Source organism: Macrotis lagotis, chromosome 2, assembly GCF_037893015.1.
Source record: "Macrotis lagotis isolate mMagLag1 chromosome 2, bilby.v1.9.chrom.fasta, whole genome shotgun sequence".
Taxonomy (NCBI): domain Eukaryota; kingdom Metazoa; phylum Chordata; class Mammalia; order Peramelemorphia; family Peramelidae; genus Macrotis; species Macrotis lagotis.
The window spans coordinates 327,011,333-327,027,924 of record NC_133659.1 but is presented as its reverse complement, the minus strand read 5'-3'; the positions used below and the strand labels follow the sequence as shown (position 1 = coordinate 327,027,924).

The window sequence follows — 16,592 nt, the reverse complement described above, 5'->3', positions numbered from 1 at the left end:
TTAATTTCCCTTCTCAAATAAATGCAATTTACCTCAGTAGAGGTATGACATGTCTGATTAGACACAGAGATGCTGGGGAGGAGCAGAGAATGAGCTCTGTTCGAGATGTGATAAGAGATCAAAGCCAGTCCAGATTCCCCATCATTGTGATCAGCCATCATTCAGCACAATCACCAGCCAGCACAACCACCATTCTAGTGGGTCTTCTGTAGCCCTTTAAGTGGAGAAATAATTACATTGGATGTGGGAGAGGAAGAAGTCGGGATTCAGCCCTCACTTAGCATTAGAATTATGAAGACCAAAAACATAAAAAAGACTAGTCAGGCAAATACTCATTTTTTAAAATAAGCTTTCCAAGTCTTCATTCTTAGCTCAGCATGAAGGTGCTTAGAATTCAACTCCTGAAGAATGCTGTGGAGAGGAGAATAGCATCAGAGCCAGAACCTTCAAAGATTCCAACTCTCTGGGTAACATTGTGATTTGAAATTACTTTTTGTTCTTCTGTTATTCATTTATTTTCTCCTTGAGTTCCAACACTGGGGTTGCATCTAATAATTTTACTAAGTGAGCATCAATACTAGTACGGTACAATGAACAGAAGGTCAGATTGGTCCTGGATCTAACAGTCAGAGGAACTTGGTTCAGATGCTGGCTACCATGTGGCATGGGGTAGGTCATTTGACCTCTTTGAAATTGTTTACTCCTCAACAAATAGAACATTTGTTTCTTACTTGCCTTAATCACTGAGAAACCCTGAGGTTTTGCCTTCCCATATAATCTTTTGTTTTGTATTTACATTTCATAAAATCACCTTCTGGATGTCATGGGTCTTCTTCGAGGGACAAACAGTAACAGCAACAAGAGTATACCTTCCAGATCTAAAATTATGATCCTGTGTTGCTGCCTGGGGTCTCATTTCCCTTCTATGTAAGGTTTTGAAGTAAAATAGTCTTTCAGATCTTTTTTCACTTCAGATCTATCATTTGCATGAATTTTATGATTCTAGATCTGAAAGGAACCTAGAATTTAAAACTAGAAAATAATTTAGATTCAACACAGAGAATGTTTATTGAGCACCTGTGCTTAGTTTGAGATTAAAAAGATAGTTAAAGGGGTGGCTAGATGGCACAGTGGATAGAGCACCAACCCTGGAGTTAGAAGGACTTGAGTTCAAATCTGGATTCAGACACTTAATAATTACCTAGCTGTGTGGCTTTGGGCAAGCCACTTAACCCCATTTGCCTTGCAAAATCCCCCCCAAAAAGATAGTCAAAACACAGGCCCTCCTCTGCTCCCAAGGGATAGAGGAAGAAATGGCAATCATTGCCAAGAAAACTCCAAATGTTTTCTCAAAAAGTCAGCTACAGATGGATGACTCAACACCAGAAAGATCCCTGCCAACCCTTGATCCAGAAAGTTGAGTTTACCTATAACTTGTTAAAGGAGAAACTTGGATTGGATGTTGTCATTGAATATGTGATTCAATGGAAACAATACTGGGTGAGATAAGGTCAAGGGAAAAGTCAACATAATGTTTCAGATGAAGTCTAGAAATCCTTGACAGCTATGGATCCAGGGAAAATTCCATAGGATGGAGAAGTTAGTCCTTGAAGGAAGAGAGAAACTCCAAGAGATTTGGATAAGGTTTGAGAGATGAGGCAAAGAACAGAGGTAACCTTATTCCAGATGATGATTTCAAGAGCATTGATTTAGAGCTAGATGAGATCTTAGAGGCTATCTAGCCCATCCTCAGATTTTACAAAGGAAGGAACTGAGTCACAAAAAGGTTGGTTGATTTGTCCTCTATCATGTTATTATAGATCTAGATCCAGATCTTTTTTTGTATTTACATTTCATTAAAAAGATAGTCAAAGGGGTGGCTAGGTGGCACAGAGGATGGAGCACCTGCCCTGGAGTCAGGAGGACCTGAGTTCAAATGCTGCCTCTAACACTTAATAATTACCTGTGTGACCTTGGGGAAATCACTTAACCCCATTGCCTTGCAAAGACAAAAAAGAAGAAGGAAGAGGAGGAGGAAGAGGAGGAGGAGAAGGAGAAGGAGAAGAAGAGGAAGAAGAAGAAGAAGAAGAAGAAGAAGAAGAAGGAGGAGAAGAAGAAGAAGAAGAAGAAGAAGAAGAAGAAGTAATGAGCTCCAACACCATCATTTTTCAGAAGGGGAAACCGAGAGCCAGAGGAGTAGAAATTTTCAAAGTCGGGAAAGAACTGGTTACAAAAGTGGGAAACAGGTCTCTGTGAAGACAGTCACAAAGAAAGAAAATAAATGACCATGCAAGGTCACACAATGATCTTGGAGTTGAAGTAGGGCTAAAACGAAGGTCTTTATAGCCCCAAGTTATTATTCCCACCAGTAAGCCATGCTGACTTTTGAGGGGAAACCTTGCTTGGCATTGCAGGTATATCTACCCATCTGCCTCAAGCTTTTTTATACCTACTCAACTGTTCCCCTTCATGGCCACCATGACATCTGTTCAGTTATCACACACTACTGTCTGTCCCTCTCTCAGACAATTTCAAAGCAGGGTGATGAGGCTGTCTAATCAGAGGTCCTTCACGGAGAGTAGGGAGAGGAAAGAGAAAGCATCTCTTCATTGTGACTCACTTTAGCTTGCTTGAATTTTAATTAAGCAATAAGATAGAGGACACCATGCATTTCCGGACAATTATGGTACACTGCGGGGGGGGGGGGGTTGTAAAGCAGGGGGCTGTAGGCTGAGCGACTTCAGAAGACCAACAATCCCTGGTGAAGCACATGGCCCAGGGGGTCTTGATGTTGGTATGAATTGTATTTATCAATGAAAATAAGAAAATGAGTGTAAAGCCTTAGGAAGTTATTGTTAAGGAAGAATGAAGCAGTCTATACCAGCTGCCATTGAATTGTACTAACTGGTAAGAAATCTCTTGTCTGGGAAGCCCCAATCTATCTCCCTGCAGTTGACACCCAAAGGTATCCCAGTCAGCAATTGTAATGTAGATGGGCATTAGAGTGACTTCTGAGGTCTCTTCCTTCTCTCAGATTCTGCATTTCTTATTATGGATCAAGGAGATGGATGCTTGAACCCTACCTCATTCTTATGTTACTTACATAGCCCTGAGCAAGTCATTTCACCAATTTAAGCATATGACTTTACTGGTAAAACAGCTATGATAATAACACCCACCTCCTAAAGATTTTATAGGTCCAAGAGTCCTATATGAATATTAAGGAATGGAAATGATCATGATAATGATGGGTATGACTGTAATAGTGATGGCAATGGTGAAACTTGTGGTGACATCAGATAACAATGAGGCTAAGGGGGCAACTTGGTGGAGTAGTGAATAAAGCACCAGCCCTGGAGATGGAAGGACCTGAGTTCAAATGTGACCTCAGACACTTAATAATTACCTAGTTGTGTGACCTTGGGCAAGTCACGACCCTACTGCTTTGCAAAAACTAAAAAAAATGAGGGTAAAGATAAAACTGGTAGTGATGGTGATATTGACATTTGGTAATGATGTTAATGATACCCAGACTCTCTCTAGACTAGAAAATCAATACCTGTTCTTGAACCTAAGTCTTCAATAGTTTCTGAGGACAATGAAAAGTTAAGTAACTTGTCCCAAGGATAGCAGCCCATATGTGTCAGAAGTGGGTCAATTCCAAATCTGTGGCTGGCTCTAACATCATTCTACCATGAGGCTTCTGTCATCCTCATTTTCTCCCTCCTTCTCCTCTCTATCATTAGCACTACCAGCATCACTTGACACAATAGCCAGGATATGGTGGGTCCTTAATACAAGCCCATCCATTCCGTTCTTAATTTATTCCTAGTTTTATTTTTTTTTTAATGTAGTTACTAAATGAGTAGTTCTCAAACTATAGTCTGCAGAACCTGGAAAATCTTGTTGATGGTCTCCAAGACCTTTAGGGTCTTTTTTGGCAAGGACAAAAAGACATTCATAAAAACTAAGATATTTTCATTTCCAACATAGTAAATTTCAGTTTTTGACAATCAAACAAGAAAGCCATAGTAGACATCCGCTTAGGTATCAAAGATTAGAACAAGGAAGGTGAGGCAAAACAAGTTAGTCTAGTGAATTCAAAGCGTACAAAAATACCAAAGCAAAGAGGAGCCATGAGTTTCAAAAACTAGATATTCAGTTAGGACTTGGGGGATCAGCCTTGCATTAGAGACTCAAATGTTATTTGGTCCAACTCTCTCATCTTAATAATGATGAAACTGAGGCTCAGCATTAGAGTAACTTCTCCAAGATCCTATGAGAAGGATTATCCATCTAGAGTTAGAAAGGACCTCAGAAGCTAATTCAACTTCCTCTCCTGTTACAAGTATGAAACTGAAGCTTGTAAAGATTAGTCTAAGGTCATAAAGAAAGAATCAAAGACATAAAACTAGAAAGACCTTCAAGGATCTTGTAGTCCATCCTTTTCATTTGATAAATGAAGAAATTGAAGCTCAAAGATATTAAATCATTTTACAAGATGACACAGGTGGCAAGTGTACCAGATGATATTTGAACCTAGGTTCTCTGATTGTCACACTACTGTACCACACTCCCTTCCAGTTATCAAAGGTCAGAAGTATAATTGATGGATTTAGAAGCATATAGATTCTGGCACTTTGAATGAAGGTTTCTGGTCAGTTGGTTGGATAGACATGAAAGAGTCCAGCATAGAGGAAATAATACAGGGATTAAATCTTGAGACAGTATCCTGGGAACTCATTAAATGCTTTCTTTGAGGATGGGAACCAATTCTCGAATATGACTAGTATCAAAACAGGAAAATAAAGAAATAGCTATGGCCCCAGGGAAACAGAACCCAGAGGAACCCTAATCCCTGAGCTGGGAGGGAATTCAGAGGAACTCAAATTCTGGCACTAACAGAAGTGAAACTTTATCTACAGAATCCCTGATCGGTGGGCACCAATTCCCAGTAAATAGCATTTTAGTATCCCCAAATCCTTAATTTATTGTCTCACGCAACACTGAGAGATTGGGAGTGTGAAATGATTTTTCCCCAGGCCACAGATGAGGATGTTGAGGTTGAAAAAGGATTATGTGCTTATTGAAAGTCACTACCCTATAACAGAAAACGAAAGACACTTCAGGGGAAGGAGAGAGAGAGATCAGGGTGGTCCAGTATACCAGATCCCCACTCCATCATCCACATCACCTCTGGGTGGCCTCGAGCCAGTCATTCCCTGTCCCTTGGATTGTTTCTCTAGTTGGCTTCTGGAGTCCCCTTCTACCTCCATGGATTCCAGGTCCTAAATATCGATAAAGACCATGATCACCAAGGGGGGACTATTTAATTCTTTCATTGAATGGAGCTGATATTATTCCATGTTTCACACAAGAGCCATTTCGAAGGCAGGCACTAGAAATTTTCCTATCTATAAATAAATCACAGAAGTCTAATTTATTCTCAAATTATTTGACACCTTTTCCCACCTGAAACAAAGTAGCTAAAATATTATTTAAACCAAGAGATCACAACCTTGGCCTGATTTGCCATGATCAAAGGCTGAAATTGCTTTCCTCTTGTTTCCTTTATTCTTTTGAGATCAATTTCCTTGAAAAGTTAGAGAGAGCCTCATTGATTTGCAAATCCCTCCCTCCGCCCTCCAGTCAATGCTAAGTTCAGGGTTGCTACAGGTACTATTTGTCTTATTGATGTGATTTCTTATACTTTTGCTGCTGACTGGCCTTGGATCAATTGTATTAATAATATAACTGGTATCTTTCCATCCTTTTGCCTTCCCTGCCTCTCAGCTCCCCAATTAGGTTGCAACTTTAATCTTCATCTTAAAAGTCTCCACCATTAAAGCTTCCTTCAGATGTAAAGTCAGTTCTGGCCTCACCTGAAGAAGCTAGGAAGAATCAAGAAAAGAATGATAATTTTTTTTTTGTGCTAATTCAAGACCCTTGAAATTCAAAGAGAGAGAAGGAGAGAGAGGGAGAGACAGAAACAGGAAGACAGAGAGACAGAGACAGACAGAGACAGAGACAGGACCAAAGAGACAGAGACGGAGACAGAAACACATAGTCAGAGAGAAAGAGACAGGGGGCAGCTAGATGGCACAATGGACAGAGCACTGGTCCTCAAGTCAGGAGGACCTGAGTTCAAATGTGGACTCAGACATTTAATTTCCTAGCTGTGTAACCTTGAGCAAGTCACTTAACCCCATTGCTTTAAATAAATGAAATTAAAAATTAAAAAAGAGAGAAAAAAAGACAGAGACAAAAGACACGCATATCCTCGATAATCAGTCTTGAGGTCAGGATGGTTCTCTGAGTGAACTGTTGTTGTTAGACTGAGAGTAAGGATATGAGTTCAAATCACAGCTTTTATATTTGTTCTCAACTTGACCCCAGATGAGTCAGAGATAGAGTGGAGGAATGGATGATTGCTTTAATAAGTTTCTTATTTTAATTCTTAGCTAAGTAGTTTCAACTCTTATGCTTTCTTATGTGTAGAATAGGAGGGGATTGTGCTAGATGTTCTCTGAAATAACTTCCACCTGTCACTCAATGAACCTATAAAGCCACTTAGCCTCTCCTATGCCTTAGTTTCCTCATCTGTGACATAAGAAAATGTTCTTAACCATTGGATGGATGAGGGAAAATTAGAACATTAATGTACTGTTAATGAAATTGCATACTGATCCAACCATTCTGGAGAACAACCTGGAACTATGCCCAAAGGGTCATGCATGAAGCTTACCCTTTCACCAAACAATCCCATTACTAGGTCTGTAACCCAAAGATATAAAAAAAGAAAAGAACCTAAATGTACAAACAATATTAATAGCAGCTCTTTTAGTGGAGCAAAGAATTGGAAATTGAGGGAATGCCCATCAATTTGGAAGTGACTGAACAAATTATTGTATACAATTTTGATGGAATATTATTGTGTTCTAAGAAATGATGAGCAGGATGTTTTTTTAAAGGTTTTTTATTTTTATGAGACAATGGGGTTAAGTGACTTGACCGAGGTCAACTAGGGAATGATTAAGAGTCTGAGACTGGATTTGAACTCAGGTTCTCCTGACTCCAGAGCTTGTGCTCTATCCAAGATAGTCTAATAAAAGCCTGGAAAGAGTTACATGCACTAATGCATGTAACTAAGGAGAACAGGGTACACAGTAACAGCAATAGTATATGACAATCTACTGCGAATGGCTTAACTATCCTTAGGGATACAATGATCCAAGACAATTCTTAAGGACATATAGTGAAAGGTATCTCCATAGAAAGAATCAGTGGAGCCTGAATTCAGGTAGAACGTATTGTCTCTTTATTTTTCTTGGGGTTTTTGGCCTATGTTTTCTATCCCAGTATGACTCACATAGGTGTTTTGCATGACATGCATAGCGGATGTCAAATTGTTTACCTTCTCAATAAAAGGAGAGGAGAGGAGAGGGAGAGAGAGAAAATTTGAATTTAAAAGTTGAAAGAAAAATGTAAAAATGGTGTTTTCATATATTTGAGAAAAAATATTACATTTGAAGAAATCCTTTCAAGTATTCTTCCATATTTCTCTGGGGCTTCCTCCCTTTCCCCAGTTCTTACAAGAGATCACTACATTCAGTCACCTTCAACTTCTCTTCCAGTTTCAATAGTTCCTTTTTCTCTCTATGCTAAAATCCTGTATTCTGAGGGAAAAAACTCAGACTGCTTGGTTTTATATTTGTTCCTGGGTGAGTGAATGGCTTTTAGTTCACATGATATAGCTGAGAGACTGAATGAGAAAGTTTTATTGGAAATATCCTCAGGTTCTTTTCAGTCCACGCGATCTACAATAGATCCTTCACTAAAAACTGAAACTGGATCCCTCTCCACCAGCATCCACTCTATCCTTCCCTCTTTCCTAGAACCAATCTTGCAGATCCCTAGAGCTGGGGAGTCACATTTCCTAGGCAATGAAGGACTTCAATTAGTTCTCTTCACATCCTAAAATCTGAAATTGTTAAAGTCTGAAGGGGTCCTCTCAGACACTTGGTCCAATCCCAGTGTATGCAATCCCTTCCAACACTTCTCTGAATAGAGGGTCATCCAGGTTTGTTTCTGTCCACTCTCATGAGAGAGCTCACCACTTAACAAGGCAGCTCATGCCACTAGGGAACATACATTGCTTCCCAAATTATTATTATATTTTTATATTTAGCTGACATCTATTTCCAACATAAGGCAGAAGGGTCTCCAATAGATAGTCAGCCAGCCTGAGTGTTAAAATCTCTCTTCTAACAGTGTAGAACTAATTTATTCTTTGGTAGTGGGGTAAGTTGAGAGGAGGAGGGGAATCTGTGAATTCCATCAGAATAAGCTCCTTCAGTAATAGAAACTCCATCTTCCAATATTGATGGACAACAGATCTGTAAATCAGAGTCAAGAGATTCACTGCTGTGGAAGTGATTGCTCTTTGTCCTTCATTCTCTAAGAAGACCAAGATGCCATCACATGCAATTGGATCCGTGAGAGGGTGTGCCTCACTTTCTCCTCCAGAACCATCTGGTTCTAGTGACCAAATATGTATCAGGATGACTGCAGATAGCCCTGGATGCAGTGGGAGACCTTGGTCTTTTAAAGCTAGGTCTTTCCCAGGACTGAGACAATACCCATCTAGTGAGGAGGTAGATTGTCTTTGGAAGCCATTGTAGCATTCTTGGGCCAATTTCAAAACTGAATACTTGTCACCAATGTGGATTAGACATCATGTAGGGTAAATCTGACCTAGAGCAAGTTAAGAATAAACTATGTTCTTTGTAGGTGATTCTCTGTTAAGGACCCTGCCAAGTCTCTACTAAATCTCTACTAAGCAGGTGAATCCCATAGCTCTAATTGAAATCTCTGTATGCATAGAACAAACATCTCTGACCAGTGCCTACCATTTCATCCCCGGGTTTTAGGATTGATGAGGAAAGGAAGTTATCTATGGCTATGTTGTCTCTGAGTATCCTTCAATTAACTCCATCCCAGTGAGCTGATTTTTTTTTTTTGTTGGAGCTTGGGAACCCTTTGAGATCATGACACATCTGACATGTATGGCTTGAATGTTTCAAACACAAGCCTACAACTTGGGGCTTTCTACCTCTAAAATAGCTGAGATATTTGTATTCATCCCACACTGTACCTCCCTCCTTGAACTTTCCCCTAGGAGTCCTATTTTTTTTTCCTTTCTGGGACCAAGCAGATCAGTTCTACTTTCTTTTCCCTATGTTAGCCATTAAATGATTTGAAGACAAATATTGTACCCCACCACCACCCAGTATAGTTCATTCCCTCAACTGTTTGTCTGTACTTTCCCAAGTTATACTTTCATTCTCAAAATACAATTCTAGAAGAGAGCATATGGGACTTAAAGATACACAGACCCTGAATTCCCATCCTGGTGACCTTGAGAATAAATCACATAACTTCTCCAGAGTCAAATTTCCTCCTCTACCAAATGAGGTGATTGAATTTCGAAGTGCCCTTCTAGCTACAGAACTTGGCTCTTAGTTGAAAAATGCTCAGTTCCCTTAATTGATCCTTAAAGGGGATTGTTTTAAAATTCCATCACTGTTTTCAATATTCTTCACTAAATTCTAATTTTCTCCTCTCCCACACCAATCTTAGCACAATAGTCTGAATATAACTTCATCAGTATAGGATGCAGTGAAACTGTCTCTTTCTGTGATCTATTCACTGTATTTCTTTTAACGTAGCCTAAAATGGAATTAGCACTTTTAATAATTATATCATATTAGTGCTTTATAATAAGGTGTGGTCCACTAAAAATCTCAGTAGTTTACCTGCTGGAAAATGAGATAAAGCAATTTCTCATGTGGAATGAAGCAAGTGACCACCATGAGATCCTTCTTTCAGAGATATAAATATCAAATTAAAAGTCACAGAATTGTGGAATCTATCTTTGTTTAAGTGATTCTTCTGATGGAGCTAACTGCACTGCAGCACACATTATTCCAATCCTTTAAAAATAATTTATTTAATTTAAACATTCTTTTCTTCTTAAATTTTGAGATTCAATTTCTTGACCTCCCTCCTATCCCTTTCCATAACCATTGAGAAGATAATGTGTTACCAATTGTGCATGTGAAATCATGCAAAGCATAATTTCCATATTAATTATATCACAAAAATGCAAGAAAATAAAGTGAGGAAAATGATATGTCAATTTTCTCTTCAGAGTTCATCATTATCATTCTGAAGGTAGATAGTATTTTTCCATTACAAGTTCTTTGAAATTGTCTTGGATCACGGTACTAATCAGAGTTACCAAATCTTTCACAGTTGATCATCATCACAACATTGTTCTTATTGTACACAATGTTCTTCTGGTTCTTCTCAGTTTATTTTACATTATATAAGTCTTGACATATTTTTTTCCTGAAGTCACGCTCCCTTGTTATTTATTATTGCACAGTGGTATTCCTTCACAATCTTACACCACACCTTATTCAACCTTTCCCCAATGGATAAACATCTTCTCAATTTATAAGTCTTTCCCCACTACAAAAAGAGCTGCTATAGATATTTTTTTTTGGTTAATAAAGGTCCTTTTCCTTTTTGTTTGACCACTTTGGGAGAGAGAAACAGAAGTAGTATTCTTTGGTCAAAGGGTATGCATGGTTTTATAGCCCTTGGGGCCTAGTTCCAAATTGTTCTCCTGGATAGTAGGACCATTTCACTACCCCATTAGCAAATCATTCAGGTACCTCTTTTTCCCCTCATTTTTCCCTCATTCCCTCCAGAATTTGTCATTTCTAATAGACATGAAGTAGTAGCTGAGTAGTTTCAATTTAATCACGAGTGATTTGGAACTTTTTTATGGCTATTGATAGCATTGATTTCTTCTTTTGAAAACTGCCTGCTGTTTATATCCTTTGGCTATTTACCTTTGGGAAATGACTTTCATTTTTATAAATATGACTCAGTTCTTTACTCAGCATATATATTTGAGAAATGAGTCCTTTATCAGAGATTTTCTATAATATTTTGATATTATTCCATTATCTATAGTACCTTTGAGCAAAATGTAGTTTCCCTGATTTTCCCTTTTAGTTAGATCTATTTTTGCATTTGCTTTGTGTGAGATCATGATTGCTACCCCCTGTCTTTTTTTTTTTACTATTTACTTCAGCTGATGCATATTAGGTCAGTTGTTTTTCTGAAAAGACAGTTCACATTTTCTTACTTTTTCATTTATTTGACTTGTTTTATTGTTTCTTGACGTCTTCTGGAATCATGTTCTACCTGTCCAACTTTTAAGGAATTATTTATTCAATGTATTATTGTACCTTTTTTTTTCCCATTTGGCCAATTCTGTTTTTTATGGGCTTCTTCTATTTAGTGGATTATAGTGCCTCTTTTTACCATTTCACAGTTTGTTTCTTAGGGAGTTATTATTAAAAGTATTTTTGGTGCTTCTCTTATAAAGCTGTTAATTCTTTCATAATTTCATAGTTTTTACAATTCACTCCTAATTTTTTTCCTCATTTTCTCATCTACTACTCTTAACTTTCTAGGAATTTTTGTTTGGTTTAGTCCAATCAGCATTTTTCTTTGACATTTCACTATCACAATTTTTAAAAAAAAGAACTGCTATGGTCTGGGGATTAGTATCAATTGTCCTTCATTAAAGAAGATAATGACATCAGGAGAGTGATGTTATGACTTACAAGTGAAATGGATTTAAGTAAGAAATTGCTGGGTATAGTCACCAGATTCACTTTTTCCTCTGGAACCATTTTAGTTCAGGTGTTAGATATAAATCAAGATGCTTGGAAATGGCCCCAGATGTAGAAGGACTAGCCTCGGGAAATGTCACTATAGGAGGTAGGAGAAAAGGTATCAAGAGATATCTTGATGGACTGTTTCATAGTGAGAAGACAGCCAACTTCTCTACTGGAGGTGAGAACTACAGCAAACTTTCTTGAGATGTACCAAGGTCTGACTCTCCTCGCTCCTCATGTATCTTAGTGCAGGTCTAATCATATCATTACCCAACTCAGTAAAGTACAGGGTGTCCCTGACACTTCCAGCATCAAATATAAAGTTTTCTGTTGATGTATTTTATTTTTGCGTTCTCTGAATTTCTTCTTCTGCTTGTCTACCTCTATTTTCCCAGAGAGCCATCTTTAGAATAAAGACTTTATTGTTTTCCCTTTCAAATCTTCTTCAGTCTACAGCCAAGTTATTCTTTTAGATTTATTGTTTCTATTTATTCTCCCCTTCTCACATTCTAAAGGCCAAGCAGTGTGGTCTTCTTCTTCCTCCACACACATAGCGTGCTATGTCTCATTGCCATCCTTTGGCACTAGCTATTTCTGCCCAGAATATATTCTCTTCTCTTCTTTCCTCAAGTTCCTGTTTCTTTCAAAACTCATCCCATATGTCATAATTTACTTGAAGTCTTTCTGATTCTCCCCTTCCAGATCCCCCACCATATTCCCATACTATCATCCAGTCTGATGCATCTCTATCACCTAGCACAGGCACTGTCACATAATAAGCACTCATCATATGACTGCTTGCTTGTTTGTTGGAGTAGGGATTGAAGAGTTGTCAAATATGTTGTTCAAAAAGAAGCAGAAGAGTATAGTGGATATAGGTTAGATTTAGAATCAAGAGTGATCTGATTTAAAATCACACCTCAGACACATAAAATTGTATGACTCTGGGAAAATTCATTTGATTTCTCTTGGTCTCATCTTTTTCATCTATAAAATAAGGGAATTTAACTTGATTGGGTGCTAGACATAGAATAAGGATAACTTAAATTCATAGCCAGTCTCAGATAAGTTACTAGTTATGGGATCCTGTGCAAATCATTTAACTCTGTCTGACTCAGTTTCCTCCACTGTAAAATAAAGTGGAGAAGGAAATGTCAAACCACTCCAGTATATTTGCCAAGAAAATCTGAAAATGGGTTCACAAAGAGTCAGAAACAACTGAAATGACCAAACAAAAGCTTCATTACTTCAGATCCAGGACTCTATCCATTGTGCTGCCTAGCTGTCTTATGAAATATTTATATTAATTTCCAAAAGTTTCATATCCTTTCTGCAGAACAGATTTAGGATTTATGAAGGACTGAGAGAGGAACAACCATTGAGATGGGACAAGGACTCCTACCAGATCCCTGAAGTCCTTGGAAGCGACTTATTTCTACTTCACAATTTTGCCAGGTAAGTCCATTGAGATTTAAACATCAGCTCCCAGATGGACAAATAAGTGAAGGACAGCCACACAAATATGGTGATAAAGAGCATGTCCCAGTCCTGTGGAGCTGAGGGAATTTCCCAGATGGGATTGTTAAACCCGGTTCTATTGAGTGTCTTATCTCCATTAATGATTGAGAAGAAATGAGCAAACAGTAGAGAGATTAACTCCACAGATGGCCCTAAATTGAGAGGATTGTAAATAGCAATGAATAATGAGAAATCACACAGCGCCCTAGAAAAGTAGGAAATGGAGATGCAGTTCCAGCAAAGAATTTAAGAGTGGAAAGGACTTCATATGTCATCAAGACCAAGGTTACATCACATCTGAAACTCCTCTAGGGAAATGGCCATTCAGAAACCAGTAATGAGAAACTTGCTAGCAACTAAGGCACCAACTCATTTCTTTCAGCTCTAATAAATCCCTCCTCCCATACATATAATGACATTAGAAAATTTATCCCTTCTCATCTGAGGGTATCTGAGGCTGACACATCTGCACACAACTCAGATTAACAGAACCTTGACTCTCAGGGTCTCTATTCCCCACCCTCATCTCCCCAGTGAATTTGCCCCCAATATTGAAATTCTCAGTTACATATTTACTGTTGTGCCTATTTTCACAATAAGAAACAGACCTAAGAGGTGAAGTGATTTGCTCCAGATCAGATAGCTAGTAAGGGACGTAATCAAGAATAGAAAACTTTGACTCTTAATCCAGTGTTCCTCCCACAATCCCTCTTTGTTTATCACATCTAGCTTTTCTCTGGGCCATTTGAAATTCACTCTCCTAAACTAGGATAGGTTTATCTTCATAGTAAAGCACTGTATTCCTTTGCTTATTTAACACAAAATCTATGATATGGTAAATTTTAAGATTCCCAACATTTCCCCTTCATAAATTGGTTGCTTAGATTTGCATCAAAAATAATAGCTCTCCTTTGTTAAAGTTGAAATTATTAGCATGGAAGGTCAAATTATATTATTATTGTAATTATTTCTGCTTTTATCAGAAGGAAATCTGGCAATTTGAAATCTCTCATCACAACCACTTTCCATCTTTGTGCTAGCTGATCATCCATAGCCTCCAGCTGGCCAGTTGTGCATAGTATATTTCCACAATGTCATTTTCCTTTGTTTAAGTGTGTCACTTTCCAATAAAAAATTAAACAAAATTGGTGCTTTCCTGATATACAGTACAATTTGGCTTTCCCTCCTAGTCTATTACTTTTGAACCATTACCCTTGAACAACCTATTGAATATAAACTATTCTGGTTCTGCCCAAATCACTCTATATATGTTTATACATGTTTTCCCAGACTCTCTGAATGGTCTGTAATGATTGACTGGTTGTCCTTCATTCTCTAAGAGGAAGTGAATTGGATTTAAATGAGGGAGAATTGTGCAAGTCACCAATCTCACTTTCCTTTCCAGAGTCATCTGGATCCAGTGTCCAGATGTGGATCAGAGATGACCCTGGATGCAGTGGGAGACCTTGACCTTTGTAAGTTAAAGTCTTTAACAGACCTCAGTTTACCTGAGACAATATCCATTCAGTGATTAAGACTAGATAAGAAAGAAATGAGGAAAACAATGACTTCTTTAACCTAGTAAAAATAAGTCAATCTGTGAGAGAAAGACCCTCAGGGTTTCTGGTATAAGGTGTTTGAGGGTAGGGATTGCTTCGCTTTTTTATTCCATATCCTCTGAATGCAGCACAGTCCCTGGCAGATGAAAAGCACTTAATGCCTACTTATTGATTGATTGGTTAATGGCTCCTTATTTAGTTTTTGCATTTGAATGCTTTTTATGGTCTTTATCCATTTTCAGTTTAAAATACTTGGGTTTATAGAGAATTGCCTCTACTAATACTCCACTTCCCCAACCATTTATCTTTAGATGCATACTGTCTCTGGCTAAGAGACAATAATTCCTATATTTTACTCTTTTAGTGCTGAAATATATTTTTCCCCTTTATGTCCCTGTACTGAATAATTTGTGCCCAATTTGGACCAAAATGCGAATTTCACAAGGGATCAATTTTAGTTGCAGTTTGTTAGTTTCTTCCTAACTACTCTATAAATGAATCTAAAACAACTAAATAATAAATAAAGTTTCAGACACGTATTTTTTTTCAACATAACATGTTCCCACATAGAAAGAGTTAAGCCATGGTACAGAAATCCAAGTCCTATTATCAGCTGAAACCTTCTTAGTCAACTGTTCACTTCTCATGGCTCTTTTCCCAAAGTCCCTAACATTGATTGGAAGTAGCACCACCAACATACCTTTGGTTTTCTTTCCTTCCTGCTACACTTCATAATTACTAGTTCAGAGGTTCCTATTCATTTTTTTCTTTTGTTGGTTCATTTATTTTATATTATTATAATAATCTTGTTGTGAGAGTAAACATAAGCCCCCCCCCCAGAAAAATGAGAAACCTCAAGAATAGTGAGAGATTAAAAAGGGGTACTTCAGTCTATATTTAGATTCCAAGGGGTCTGTCTCTGGGATGAGTTGCCTTCCTTATCATAAGTCCATCAGAGAAGTTGCTTCAATATTTTTCTCACAGTTGCTATCACTTGCTGCATTTCCCTCCACTTTATTCCTCCCCATTCTCATTTATTCCATTATTTCTCTCCTTTCATCTTGTCCCTGTTTAGAAGCAAGTTGTATCTAAGTACCCTTTCCCACAATCTTCCCTCTCTTCTATCACCTACTCCCCCCTTCCTTCCACCCAGTCCCCCTTATCCCATCCCTTTCCTCTCATTTTTCTCTAGGGTAAGATAGATTTCTACACCCTATTAAGTGTGTATGTTATCTCCTCTCTGAGCCATTTCTGATGAGAATGAAGGCTGACTCATTCCCCCTTACCTTCCCCCATTCCACTCCATTGTAAAAACCTTTTCTTGACTCTTATGTGAAATTTCTTAGCTCCTTCTTCCTCTTCTTTCTCTTCCTCCCAGTACTTTCCTTTATCACCCATTGACTCCATCTTTTTACTATATTAGACCATTATATTCCACTCCTTCCTGTGCCCTATCTATATATGCTCCTTCTAACAGCTCTTATAAATGAGGAAGTTCATATGAGTTATCAATATCTTCTTCCCATGCAGGAATACAAATGGTTCAACATCATTAAGTTCCTCATAGTTAGTCCTTCTCTTCTACCTCCTCTATGGTTCACCAGAGTCCTGTACTCAGAGATCAAACTTTCTGTTCAGGTCTGGTTGTTTCAATAGGAAAGTTTGAAAGTCCCTTGTTTCATTGAAAGTTCATCTTTTCCCCGAAGGAGGACATTCAATTTTGCTGAGTAGTTGATTCTTTTGCCTTCTGGAATATCAT

At 38.1% G+C, this 16,592-nt stretch overlaps 1 long non-coding RNA gene across 1 annotated transcript in view; it reads left to right on the top strand.

Moving 5' to 3' along the window:
• The window catches only part of LOC141511790 (uncharacterized), a 61,303-nt gene that overhangs the window by 13,015 nt on the left and 31,696 nt on the right, over positions 1 to 16,592 (top strand). The window contains exons 2-3 of the long non-coding RNA XR_012475407.1: positions 13,093 to 13,211; positions 14,680 to 14,749. This is a non-coding gene — a long non-coding RNA (uncharacterized LOC141511790). The remainder of the gene's footprint in view (positions 1 to 13,092; positions 13,212 to 14,679; positions 14,750 to 16,592) is intronic.